This window comes from Oncorhynchus nerka, linkage group LG19 (assembly GCF_034236695.1).
Source record: "Oncorhynchus nerka isolate Pitt River linkage group LG19, Oner_Uvic_2.0, whole genome shotgun sequence".
NCBI lineage: Eukaryota > Metazoa > Chordata > Actinopteri > Salmoniformes > Salmonidae > Oncorhynchus > Oncorhynchus nerka.
Window position 1 is genome coordinate 31,512,050 of NC_088414.1, and position 14,226 is coordinate 31,526,275.

The 14,226-nt window shown below is 46.0% G+C and overlaps 1 pseudogene; it reads left to right on the forward strand.

Annotated features, from left to right (window-relative positions):
- LOC115101391 (ryanodine receptor 1-like) overlaps nucleotides 1-14,226 on the forward strand; it is a 116,334-nt pseudogene that overhangs the window by 22,432 nt on the left and 79,676 nt on the right.

Here is a 14,226-nt window from a genome sequence, read left to right on the forward strand (position 1 = left end):
CACATGGCCACACAGTGCATAATATACAGACAGCGTACCACACATGGCCACACAGTGTATAATATACAGACAGCACCACACATGGCCACACAGTGTATAATATACAGACAGCACCACACATGGCCATACAGTGTATAATATACAGACAGCACCACACATGGCCACACAGTGCATAATATACAGACAGCACCACACATGGCCACACAGTGTATAATATACAGACAGCACCACACATGGCCATACAGTGCATAATATACAGACAGCACCACACATGGCCACACAGTGTATAATATACAGACAGCACCACACATGGCCATACAGTGCATAATATACAGACAGCACCACACATGGCCACACAGTGCATAATATACAGACAGCACCACACATGGCCACACAGTGCATAATATACAGACAGCACCACACATGGCCACACAGTGCATAATATACAGACAGCACCACACATGGCCATACAGTGCATAATATACAGACAGCACCACACATGGCCACACAGTGCATAATATACAGACAGCACCACACATGGCCACACAGTGCATAATATACAGACAGCACCACACATGGCCACACAGTGCATAATATACAGACAGCACCACACATGGCCATACAGTGCATAATATACAGACAGCACCACACATGGCCACACAGTGTATAATATACAGACAGCACCACACATGGCCACACAGTGCATAATATACAGACAGCACCACACATGGCCACACAGTGCATAATATACAGACAGCACCACACATGGCCACACAGTGCATAATATACAGACAGCACCACACATGGCCATACAGTGCATAATATACAGACAGCACCACACATGGCCACACAGTGTATAATATACAGACAGCACCACACATGGCCACACAGTGCATAATATACAGACAGCACCACACATGGCCATACAGTGTATAATATACAGACAGCACCACACATGGCCATACAGTGCATAATATACAGACAGCACCACACATGGCCACACAGTGCATAATATACAGACAGCACCACACATGGCCATACAGTGCATAATATACAGACAGCACCACACATGGCCACACAGTGCATAATATACAGACAGCACCACACATGGCCACACAGTGCATAATATACAGACAGCACCACACATGGCCATACAGTGCATAATATACAGACAGCACCACACATGGCCATACAGTGTATAATATACAGACAGCACCACACATGGCCACACAGTGCATAATATACAGACAGCACCACACATGGCCACACAGTGTATAATATACAGACAGCACCACACATGGCCACACAGTGTATAATATACAGACAGCACCACACATGGCCATACAGTGCATAATATACAGACAGCACCACACATGGCCACACAGTGCATAATATACAGACAGCACCACACATGGCCATACAGTGCATAATATACAGACAGCACCACACATGGCCACACAGTGCATAATATACAGACAGCACCACACATGGCCATACAGTGTATAATATACAGACAGCACCACACATGGCCACACAGTGCATAATATACAGACAGCACCACACATGGCCATACAGTGTATAATATACAGACAGCACCACACATGGCCACACAGTGTATAATATACAGACAGCACCACACATGGCCACACAGTGTATAATATACAGACAGCACCACACATGGCCATACAGTGCATAATATACAGACAGCACCACACATGGCCACACAGTGTATAATATACAGACAGCACCACACATGGCCACACAGTGCATAATATACAGACAGCACCACACATGGCCATACAGTGCATAATATACAGACAGCGTACCACACATGGCCACACAGTGCATAATATACAGACAGCACCACACATGGCCACACAGTGCATAATATACAGACAGCACCACACATGGCCACACAGTGCATAATATACAGACAGCACCACACATGGCCATACAGTGTATAATATACAGACAGCACCACACATGGCCATACAGTGTATAATATACAGACAGCACCACACATGGCCACACAGTGCATAATATACAGACAGCACCACACATGGCCACACAGTGTATAATATACAGACAGCACCACACATGGCCATACAGTGTATAATATACAGACAGCACCACACATGGCCACACAGTGCATAATATACAGACAGCACCACACATGGCCATACAGTGTATAATATACAGACAGCACCACACATGGCCACACAGTGCATAATATACAGACAGCACCACACATGGCCATACAGTGTATAATATACAGACAGCACCACACATGGCCACACAGTGTATAATATACAGACAGCGTACCACACATGGCCACACAGTGTATAATTATACAGACAGCACCACACATGGCCACACAGTGCATAATATACAGACAGCACCACACATGGCCACACAGTGCATAATATACAGACAGCACCACACATGGCCATACAGTGTATAATATACAGACAGCACCACACATGGCCACACAGTGCATAATATACAGACAGCACCACACATGGCCACACAGTGCATAATATACAGACAGCACCACACATGGCCACACAGTGTATAATATACAGACAGCACCACACATGGCCACACAGTGCATAATATACAGACAGCACCACACATGGCCACACAGTGTATAATATACAGACAGCACCACACATGGCCACACAGTGTATAATATACAGACAGCACCACACATGGCCACACAGTGTATAATATACAGACAGCACCACACATGGCCACACAGTGTATAATATACAGACAGCACCACACATGGCCACACAGTGTATAATATACAGACAGCACCACACATGGCCATACAGTGTATAATATACAGACAGCACCACACATGGCCATACAGTGTATAATATACAGACAGCACCACACATGGCCATACAGTGCATAATATACAGACAGCGTACCACACATGGCCACACAGTGTATAATATACAGACAGCACCACACATGGCCATACAGTGTATAATATACAGACAGCACCACACATGGCCACACAGTGCATAATATACAGACAGCGTACCACACATGGCCACACAGTGCATAATATACAGACAGCACCACACATGGCCATACAGTGCATAATATACAGACAGCACCACACATGGCCACACAGTGCATAATATACAGACAGCACCACACATGGCCACACAGTGTATAATATACAGACAGCACCACACATGGCCACACAGTGCATAATATACAGACAGCGTACCACACATGGCCACACAGTGCATAATATACAGACAGCACCACACATGGCCACACAGTGTATAATATACAGACAGCACCACACATGGCCACACAGTGCATAATATTCAGACAGCACCACACATGGCCACACAGTGTATAATATACAGACAGCACCACACATGGCCACACAGTGCATAATATACAGACAGCACCACACATGGCCACACAGTGTATAATATACAGACAGCACCACACATGGCCACACAGTGCATAATATACAGACAGCGTACCACACATGGCCACACAGTGCATAATATACAGACAGCACCACACATGGCCACACAGTGTATAATATACAGACAGCACCACACATGGCCACACAGTGCATAATATACAGACAGCACCACACATGGCCACACAGTGTATAATATACAGACAGCACCACACATGGCCACACAGTGTATAATATACAGACAGCACCACACATGGCCATACAGTGCATAATATACAGACAGCACCACACATGGCCACACAGTGCATAATATACAGACAGCACCACACATGGCCACACAGTGCATAATATACAGACAGCACCACACATGGCCACACAGTGCATAATATACAGACAGCACCACACATGGCCATACAGTGCATAATATACAGACAGCACCACACATGGCCACACAGTGCATAATATACAGACAGCACCACACATGGCCACACAGTGCATAATATACAGACAGCACCACACATGGCCACACAGTGCATAATATACAGACAGCACCACACATGGCCATACAGTGCATAATATACAGACACAGCACCACACATGGCCACACAGTGTATAATATACAGACAGCACCACACATGGCCACACAGTGCATAATATACAGACAGCACCACACATGGCCACACAGTGCATAATATACAGACAGCACCACACATGGCCACACAGTGCATAATATACAGACAGCACCACACATGGCCATACAGTGCATAATATACAGACAGCACCACACATGGCCACACAGTGTATAATATACAGACAGCACCACACATGGCCACACAGTGCATAATATACAGACAGCACCACACATGGCCATACAGTGTATAATATACAGACAGCACCACACATGGCCATACAGTGCATAATATACAGACAGCACCACACATGGCCACACAGTGCATAATATACAGACAGCACCACACATGGCCATACAGTGCATAATATACAGACAGCACCACACATGGCCACACAGTGCATAATATACAGACAGCACCACACATGGCCATACAGTGCATAATATACAGACAGCACCACACATGGCCATACAGTGCATAATATACAGACAGCACCACACATGGCCATACAGTGTATAATATACAGACAGCACCACACATGGCCACACAGTGCATAATATACAGACAGCACCACACATGGCCACACAGTGTATAATATACAGACAGCACCACACATGGCCACACAGTGTATAATATACAGACAGCACCACACATGGCCATACAGTGCATAATATACAGACAGCACCACACATGGCCACACAGTGCATAATATACAGACAGCACCACACATGGCCATACAGTGCATAATATACAGACAGCACCACACATGGCCACACAGTGCATAATATACAGACAGCACCACACATGGCCATACAGTGTATAATATACAGACAGCACCACACATGGCCACACAGTGCATAATATACAGACAGCACCACACATGGCCATACAGTGTATAATATACAGACAGCACCACACATGGCCACACAGTGTATAATATACAGACAGCACCACACATGGCCACACAGTGTATAATATACAGACAGCACCACACATGGCCATACAGTGCATAATATACAGACAGCACCACACATGGCCACACAGTGTATAATATACAGACAGCACCACACATGGCCACACAGTGCATAATATACAGACAGCACCACACATGGCCATACAGTGCATAATATACAGACAGCGTACCACACATGGCCACACAGTGCATAATATACAGACAGCACCACACATGGCCACACAGTGCATAATATACAGACAGCACCACACATGGCCACACAGTGCATAATATACAGACAGCACCACACATGGCCATACAGTGTATAATATACAGACAGCACCACACATGGCCATACAGTGTATAATATACAGACAGCACCACACATGGCCACACAGTGCATAATATACAGACAGCACCACACATGGCCACACAGTGTATAATATACAGACAGCACCACACATGGCCATACAGTGTATAATATACAGACAGCACCACACATGGCCACACAGTGCATAATATACAGACAGCACCACACATGGCCATACAGTGTATAATATACAGACAGCACCACACATGGCCACACAGTGCATAATATACAGACAGCACCACACATGGCCATACAGTGTATAATATACAGACAGCACCACACATGGCCACACAGTGTATAATATACAGACAGCGTACCACACATGGCCACACAGTGTATAATTATACAGACAGCACCACACATGGCCACACAGTGCATAATATACAGACAGCACCACACATGGCCACACAGTGCATAATATACAGACAGCACCACACATGGCCATACAGTGTATAATATACAGACAGCACCACACATGGCCACACAGTGCATAATATACAGACAGCACCACACATGGCCACACAGTGCATAATATACAGACAGCACCACACATGGCCACACAGTGTATAATATACAGACAGCACCACACATGGCCACACAGTGCATAATATACAGACAGCACCACACATGGCCACACAGTGTATAATATACAGACAGCACCACACATGGCCACACAGTGTATAATATACAGACAGCACCACACATGGCCACACAGTGTATAATATACAGACAGCACCACACATGGCCACACAGTGTATAATATACAGACAGCACCACACATGGCCACACAGTGTATAATATACAGACAGCACCACACATGGCCATACAGTGTATAATATACAGACAGCACCACACATGGCCATACAGTGTATAATATACAGACAGCACCACACATGGCCATACAGTGCATAATATACAGACAGCGTACCACACATGGCCACACAGTGTATAATATACAGACAGCACCACACATGGCCATACAGTGTATAATATACAGACAGCACCACACATGGCCACACAGTGCATAATATACAGACAGCGTACCACACATGGCCACACAGTGCATAATATACAGACAGCACCACACATGGCCATACAGTGCATAATATACAGACAGCACCACACATGGCCACACAGTGCATAATATACAGACAGCACCACACATGGCCACACAGTGTATAATATACAGACAGCACCACACATGGCCACACAGTGCATAATATACAGACAGCGTACCACACATGGCCACACAGTGCATAATATACAGACAGCACCACACATGGCCACACAGTGTATAATATACAGACAGCACCACACATGGCCACACAGTGCATAATATTCAGACAGCACCACACATGGCCACACAGTGTATAATATACAGACAGCACCACACATGGCCACACAGTGTATAATATACAGACAGCACCACACATGGCCACACAGTGCATAATATACAGACAGCGTACCACACATGGCCACACAGTGCATAATATACAGACAGCACCACACATGGCCACACAGTGTATAATATACAGACAGCACCACACATGGCCACACAGTGCATAATATACAGACAGCACCACACATGGCCACACAGTGTATAATATACAGACAGCACCACACATGGCCACACAGTGCATAATATACAGACAGCACCACACATGGCCACACAGTGTATAATATACAGACAGCACCACACATGGCCACACAGTGCATAATATACAGACAGCACCACACATGGCCATACAGTGTATAATATACAGACAGCACCACACATGGCCACACAGTGCATAATATACAGACAGCACCACACATGGCCACACAGTGCATAATATACAGACAGCACCACACATGGCGCCACAATGTATAATTTATATGGCCTCACAGTGCATATCTCTGTTGCTGCAGTTATGCACTGGGGGACTGCATTTTCATTGGTGATTGAGTTGGTCTTTCTCTCATTGTTGATGTAACATTATCCCCTCAGGCTTTCTAACTGGAGGCTATGTTCTGAGACTGTTCCATGGTCACATGGATGAGTGCTTGGCTATCCCTGCTGCCGAGCAAGGAGACAACCAGCGCAGGTGATGAAAACTGTTGAATTATTCCACATTTAATCAGATACCTTATTATCTGTCACTAACAGCCCATCTCTGTTTTTCAGAATTGCTCACTATGAAGGGGGTGCTGTCTGTAGCCATGCCCGGTCACTATGGAGACTAGAACCCCTCCGGATTGGGTGAGCGAATGCGCTTGTGTCCATCAGCTTTAAGTAACATAAACCATTCACATTTCTTACGAGTTCTCTCCTTGGTGTTATAATTATGGCTCTGTGTAGATGGAGTGGAGGTCACATGAAATGGGGCCAGTCGTTCCGAGTGCGTCATATAACCACAGGTCGCTACCTCTGCTTGGATGAAGAGAAAGGACTGATGGTGGTGGACCCTGAAAAAGCCAACGCCAAGATGTCAGCCTTCTGCTTCAGAATCTCCAAGGTCAGGGTCGTCACAAACGGCAGTGTGAAAATAAAAAGAGCAATGGCCTACACGCATTTTCCGCATGTGGTCCATTTCATAGAAGGTAACAGCATTTCCATCATCCCTCCATACCCAGCTCTGTTGATGTTGTGTTGAATTCCTTCTCCTTGTTGTTTCACGGTCCACCCCGCAGGAAAAGGTGGAGGTGGTTAAGAAGCGAGATGTGGAGGGCATGGGCACGCCAGAGATCAAGTATGGGGAGTCCATGTGTTTTGTACAGCACGTCTCCACTGGCCTCTGGCTTACATACGCCTCTGTCGATGCCAAGTCCGCTCGCCTGGGACCTCTTAAGAGGAAGGTATGGAGGACTCGTGTGGCAACTTGCCCTGAACACCTAAAGGACAGGAAGAACAACGTCAAACTACATGCTAAGACAAAATAAAGACATTTTAGTGCCTTTTAAAGTACTCTGTAGTCAGCTTCTCCCTTGAACAAACCTAGTTCTTTATCCATGTTGTTAATGCACCTCTTGTATCTGTCAGGCCATCCTTCATAAGGAGGGCCACATGGACGATGCCCTGACCGTGGCCCGCTCCCAGACAGAGGAGTTCCTGGCTGCTCGTATGATCTACAACACAGCAGGCCTCTTCACCCAGTTCATCAAGTATGGCCCCTCTCCACTCCCACTGCGCTTGCTGTCTGAGCACATACCTAGGAATCGGTGAACATGTTCATGCTTGTGCACATTATGGTGTTATGTATAGACCCCCTTTGATTTACTGCTATCCTTCAGGAGGGCCAGATGGCCCTGCTTTAATGTTTGGTCAGTGCAGTGACGTTGTGGCTTGTTCTGTGTCTCCAGAGCGCTGGACTCTCTGAGTGGGAAGAACAAGTCATCTTCAGGCTCACCGTCTCTGCCCATGGACTCTGTGGTCCTCTCCCTGCAGGACCTCATCTTCTACTTCCAGCCCCCAGAGGAGCTGGAGCACGAGGAGAAACAGACCAGACTACGCTCCCTTAAGAACAGACAGAACCTCTTCCAAGAGGAGGTCAGTGCTCACAGACAGCAGCTCCAGAGGATACACTGTTCAGTATTCAGCATTCAGACACTTTCACTTTTTCCACATTTTGTTACGTTACAGGCTTATTCTAAAATGGATTCAATTGTTTTCCCCCCTCAATCTACACACAGTAACCCATAATGACAAGGCAAAAACATGGTTTTACAAACTTTTACAAACTTATCTTAAAAAACGGAAATATCAAAATATCACAGTATTCAGACCCTTTACTCAGTACTTTGTTGAAGCACCTTTGGCAGCGATTACAGGCTCCAGTCTTCTTGGGTAGGACGCTACAAGCTTGGCACACCTGTATTTGGGGAGTTTCTCCCATTATTTTCTGTAGATCCTCTCAAGCTCTGTCAGGTTGGATGGGCAGTGTCGCTGCACAGCTACATTCAGGTCTCTCCAGAGATGCTCGGTCGGGTTCGTCTGGGCTCTGGCTGGGTCATTCAAGGACATTCAGAGACTTGTCCCAAAGCCAATCCTGAGTTGTCTTGGCTGTGTGCTTAGGGTTGTTGTCCTGTTGGAAGGTGAATCTTCACTCTGGTCAGGGGTCTTGAGCGCTCTGGAGCAGGTTTTCTTCAAGTATCTCTCTGGACTTTGCTCCGTTCATCTTTCCCTCGATCCTCACTAGTCTCCCATTCCCGACGCTGAAAAACTTCCCCACATCATGATGCTGCCACCATCATGCTTCACCACAGCTATGGTGCCTGGTTTCTTCCAGACATGACGCTTAGCATTCAGGCCAAAGAGTTCAATCTTGGTTTCATCAGACCAGAGAATCTTGTTTCTCATGGTATGAGAGTCCTTTAGGTGCCTTTTGGCTAAATCCAAGCATCTGTCATGTCCCTTTTACTGAGGAATGGCTTCCGTCTGGCCACTCTACCATAAAGGCCTGATTGGTGCAGTGCTGCAGAGATGGTTGTCCTTCTGGAAGATCCTCCCATCTCCACAGAGGAACTCTGGAGCTCTGTCAGAGTGACTATCAGGTTCTTGGTCACCTCCCTGACCAAGGCCCTTCTCTCCCGATTGCTCAGTTTGGCCGGGGCGGCCAGCTCTAGGAAGAATCTTGTTGGTTCCAACCTTCTTCCATTTAAGAATGATAGCCACTGTGTTCTTGGGGACTTTCAATGCTGCTGACATTTTTTGGTACCCTTCGCCAGATCTGTGCCTCGACAGAATCCTGTCTCGAAGCTCTACGGACAATTCCTTCGACCTCATGGCGTGTTTTTTGCTCTGACATGCACTGTTAACTGTGGGACGTTATATAGACAGGTGTGTGTCTTTCCAAATCATGTCCAATCAATTGAATTTACCACAGGTGGACTCCAATCAAGTTGTAGAAACATCTCAAGGATGACCAATGGAAACAGGATGCACCTGAGCTCAATTTCAAGTCTCATAACAAAGGGTTTGAATACTTACTGTATGTAAATCATGTACAATCTGTTTTTGATTTGTCATCATGGTGTAGATTGTGTGTAGATTGATGAGGAAAAATAATTATTTAATTAATTTTAGAATAAGACTGTAGCGTAGCAAAATGTGGAAAAAGTCCAGGTGTCTGAATACTACCGAATGTGCTTTATATTTATTCTGTTGCGGAAGAACTGCAAGTAAGCATTTCACTGTATCATTACACCCACTCTATTCTGTGCTGTGACAAATAAACGTTGATTTACTTTCTAACTATTTTCCCTGAACTGCTCCTGCCTTTGGTATTCCCATGCTTTTTGTGCCATTCCAACAGGGCATGATCACCCTGGTGCTGGACTGTATCGACCGACTCAATGTCTACAACACAGCGGCCCACTTCTCAGAGTTTGCAGGGGAGGAGGCTGCCGAGTCTTGGAAGGAGATAGTTAATCTCCTCTACGAGCTGCTGGGTATGTGACCCGCTATTGATCCTTTCACTTCGTGTTCCAAGGTACATCACCTTCTCTGCATTGCTGTAGTTTTTGTGCCAGCATACCCGTCATCCTGAACACGACCTAGCTCTGATCGGGTATTGTCTGTTCTCTCTGTCATTGTCTTCATATGAAGCCTCACTGATCAGGGGGAACCGGGCGAACTGTGCACTGTTCTGTGATAATCTGGACTGGCTGGTCAGCAAACTGGACCGTCTGGAGGCCTCCTCAGGTAAAGTCCCCTTTCAGAACCTTTTGCACCCCTTTCAGATTGACTTTAATGTGTTTTGGGTGAATCGTCAGTGTTTCATTGTGTATTATGTTCACCGCAGGCATCCTGGAGGTGCTATACTGTGTTCTGATTGAGAGTCCAGAGGTTTTGAACATTATCCAGGAGAACCACATTAAATCTATCATTTCTCTACTGGATAAGCATGGACGCAATCACAAGGTCAGTGAATATTATTTAAGCCTGTATTTATCCAGAGAAGTGTTTAAAGGTAATTTTAATTTTTTATTTTTTTTATTTTACCTTTATTTTACTAGGCAAGTCAGTTAAGAACAAATTCTTATTTTCAATGACGGCCTAGGAACAATCTGGTTGGCAGTCCAGTGATTTGGGAATCACTAGCCCTTTGCCTTGCTCTCTCCCTGTGTTTTCTTAGGTGTTGGATGTGCTCTGCTCTTTGTGTGTGTGTAATGGGGTGGCTGTAAGGTCCAATCAGAATCTCATCACAGAGAATCTGCTTCCAGGTCGCGATCTCCTCCTGCAGTCCAACATCATCAATTATGTCACCAGGTGTGACATCTGGTCATTCTAAATTCATTTAGTTGAATATCCAATTGTTTTTTTTCTTCAAACCGTTAAAGTTGTGGTTATTTTCCTCCCCCCTCAGTGTGAGGCCCAACATCTTCCTAGGAACGTGTGGAGGATCAACTCAGTATAAGAAGTGGTATTTTGAGGTGATGGTGGACCATGTAGAGCCCTTCTTGACCGCCCAGGCCTTCCACCTGCGTGTGGGCTGGGCTCTGACTGATGGCTACAGCCCCTACCCTGGAGGTGGTGAGGGCTGGGGTGGTAACGGGGTGGGGGACGACCTCTACTCATACGCCTTTGATGGACTCCACCTGTGGTCAGGTACAGTCAGCAGGGCTTATCTGTAGAATGCAGTTCTCTTTGACAAGGTTGAGGTGATGCTGACCTCTGTCTGTCTGCCTCCCCAGGACGAGTCCCACGTCATGTCGCCACCCCCAACATGCACATCCTAGCCGCAGACGATGTGGTCAGCTGCTGCCTTGATCTGAGTGTGCCCAGTATTTCGTTCCGTATCAACGGGCACCCGGTGCAGGGCATGTTTGAGAACTTCAACCTGGATGGCTTATTCTTCCCTGTCGTCAGCTTCTCTGCAGGCGTCAAGTGAGAACCTCTGATGGGGCTAACAGGGCTGTTGTTATTTAGAATCTGTCAGAGAGGATGTAGAATGAGTCATCACTGTTAATGTTGTTCTTCTTTAAAACGTCCAGGGTTCGTTTTCTCCTGGGAGGGCGCCATGGAGACTTTAAATTCCTCCCACCCCCAGGCTATGCTCCATGCTATGAGGCTGTGCTACCCAAGGATCGACTGCATATTGAGCCCATCAAGGAGTATAAGCATGATGTCAATGGTGTCCGCAATCTGTTGGGGCCTACACAGTCCCTCTCGCACACAGCCTTCACCCCCTGCCCTGTGGACACAGCACAGGTAAAAGTCTTGACTTATCAATGCATTTCTCTGTCTCCTTTCTCTTGCTTCCATTCACCATGTTGTCCTTTCAGATTGTGCTTCCGCCTCACTTGGAGCGCATTCGGGAGAAGCTGGCAGAAAACAGCCATGAGCTATGGGCTGTCACTCGCATTGAACAAGGATGGACCTATGGGTCGGTGAGTGCTTCCCATACTGCCCTATTCAGCTCACACTGCTTACATGACTGACTGACTATCTATTTACTTCAATCTGGCAAGCAAATTGTTTCTGTCCTCTGCTTGCATTCCTCTACTCCAGTTCAGAGATGACAACCAGAAACTGCACTCCTGCCTGGTAGATTTCCAGAGCCTGCCAGAGCCAGAGAGGAATTACAACCTTGCCATGTCAGTAGAAACACTCAAGTGAGTCAAGGTCTTGTACACGCCCTCTCCGCCTAGTGTGTGTGTGCTCAGTATTCACTACCTCTGTTTCTCAAAGGACTCTACTGGCGCTGGGCTGCCATGTGGGCATGGGAGATGAGAAAGCAGAGGAGAACCTGAAGAACATCAAGATGCCCAAGACGTGAGTCAGACCTCAAAACAGGATCTCAGACTATTTTAGATGTTGACTCAATTATTCTCCGATATTAACTAACATGGTAGACAGTATTGTTTTCTGACGAAGGCCGTGAGGCCGATACATAACCTTATTAAAGATCAGTAATCCTATCAAGAGCAGTGTGAGGTTTCCTTTTTCATTCACATTATCAGAGATAAACGTTTTGAAATGTTGGATTGTCTTTTAAGTAGAGGCCTGTTCACTTAGTGAGTGTAATAGAAGAGTCCTAATGACATCTCACTTACTAGTCTAATCATAACCTCATGTTTGGTCCACAGGTATATGATGAGTAGTGGATATAAGCCTGCCCCTCTGGACCTCAACCATGTCAAGCTGACACCCAACCAGACCAACCTAGTGGAGAGACTGGCAGAGAATGGGCACAACGTGTGGGCTCGTGACAGGGTTCACCAAGGGTGGACCTACAGCATTGTACAGGTATCTTTCATCTCTCTCTGATCTCGTGGGAAAACTAACCTGTGATCATAGCTTAAGTCATTTTAGACAATGTGTTTCTGTCAGGTGGCTTTTAACGCACACGAAGGCTTACAGGTGGGCACACAACAAGTATGAGTCCTACTGACTCATGAGTTGTCTTAGTTATGATGTTTTCAGAGCCAATATTTATGTAACTGTTGTGGAAATTCTTCCACAGGGGCACTCAAAGTCAATCTTAAATGAATCATTGTTTATTGTCAACACGCTGGAGAGGTTCCAACCAACTCAATGCACCATAGTACACGTGTCTGTCAGAAAAACACTGGCGAGGCAGTCCCAACCGTTGTCTTATACACGGCTATACACAGACATGTTATATTTCCATGATTTAGCATAATTAATGAATCCTTACTGTTTTGTTTCATCCATGTGATTGACCAATACTGTTTCATAACATGTGCCAGACCAACACCTCACAAGGCTTCTCTTCTCTAAGCTGAGACCTTGAAACTGAGATATCTTTAGTTTGTTCTCAAAACACGGTCGTTCGTTCTCAAAACACGGTCTGGGCGTACTGCCAAATCACAGCTACTGATA